Raw genomic sequence first — 1,846 nt, 5'->3', positions numbered from 1 at the left:
TAATAATATACTTTTTGAGAAATAACAATAAAACCTAAGATGTTCTGAGTGTTTAAAGAAACACATCTAATCTTTCTTTTATATCATTTCAAGGCAGAAAGCAACTGAATAAACTCTGCTGAGCTTTAAACAATAAAAATTCTTAAGATATTTTTGTTATTTTTTTCCATTGTACACAACTCCCACCACAAGAAGGTTTGATACACCCATATCATACTCTCATATAAGAAAACTAAGAAAAATATTCCATGCTTATGAGTAGCTATTTTAAGCAAGGAAGTGACATTAGCTAATTTCTGTTGTTAAAGGTAACACATATATGTGGAGAATGGCCTGGTTGGGGACAAAAATGTACTAGATCCTGTGTGAGAAGTTTACTGGTGAGGTTTAAGAGAAAGAGAAATTATGTTGGGGTTAGTAGGAATAAAGCAAAAGGATAGAAGGAAAAAGATTTAAAATAAATAATACCAGTGATAACACCAGCTAGACTTACTGAAGTGGAAGTGAAAGAAAAGGATAAATTAAGGTTGATTCCTTGGTTTTCGGTTTGAGCAAACAGGAGGATGATTATGACATTTACTGAGTTTGAAATGACTGATAGAGAATTAGACTTTGTTTCTTGGTTGGTGTGACAGATTGTATTTTCCAAAAATGGCTGTAACAACAATTCTGATACCACATGCACTTCAGAACCTTGCAACTTCCAGCTACAGATAGAGATTCTTTCTCCTCTTTTGAAACAAGCTAGATCATCATGACTGCATTGACAAGTTAAATGCTCCGGAAAAGATGCCGCATGACTTTTGTTTAGGTCATAAAAGGCAATCTCCCTTTCAGACTCTCACCTTTGGAAGCCAGCCACCAGGTTGTAAGAAAACTAAGGCTACATGGAAAGGACTGTGCAGGTGCTCAAACACATAGCCCCAATTAAGGTCTCAGCTGAAAGTCAGCATCAACCAACTGACATGAGACTGAAGGGGCCCTCAGATGGCTCCAGATTCCCAGCCTTTGGAGTGATCCCAACTGACAGAAAGTGCAGAAAAGACGAGCTATCAATCACTACCAAGCCTTGCCAAAAAGGCAGACTTGTGAGCAAAATAAATGTCATCATGCTTTAAGCCACCAAGTTTTGGAGTTATTTGTTATGCAGCCCTAGTAACTGGAACAGTTGCTTTATTAGTGTTTTTGGCATTTGTGTGTGTGTGTATACTTTTAGAGGAAATGCATTTTATGCATTTGATGATCAAAATTTCAGTTTTGATCATGCATGTGAAAGATATGAGGTGAATATGTCAAATATTCAATTGGATATGTTTAAAATTTAAAGAAAAAATTTAGCCCAGAGATATAAAATAAATATAAAAGTATTGGCATAGATTATAAAATCATCTAGATATAGAATGTAAATAAGTTTATTTTTTTTAAGATCCTGCATAGAATAATGATGCATAGAATAATTATGCTAAATCATCAGAATTAATGCTACAGTCTTCAAACTATCAGCCTCAGGCGTTAGGTATTGGCACTCAATATATTTCTGCAATGGGGTAATCTAATAATAATAACAGTAACAGAGATCCCTTATTTAGTTTACTGCATTGTTCTAATGTCAAATATTGTTCTATAGAGCTAAGCTATATATACATATGATCTAATTTCATCATCAGATTAAATTCGTGAAGTTATTATTATTATTTTTTTAATTTAACTCATTTGAGAGATGGTGAGATTAAGTCTAGGGGAGTATTATAACCAATTCATAATCACATAAACAATGAGTTGTAAAATCTTATTTTGGACTTAATTCTGTGTGACTCCACCTGAATGCTGCTCTTTTCTTATAAAA

This window comes from Pteropus vampyrus, unplaced genomic scaffold, assembly GCF_000151845.1.
Source record: "Pteropus vampyrus isolate Shadow unplaced genomic scaffold, Pvam_2.0 Scaffold57, whole genome shotgun sequence".
NCBI classification, from domain to species: Eukaryota; Metazoa; Chordata; class Mammalia; order Chiroptera; family Pteropodidae; genus Pteropus; species Pteropus vampyrus.
Note: the sequence above shows the minus strand (reverse complement) of the source record.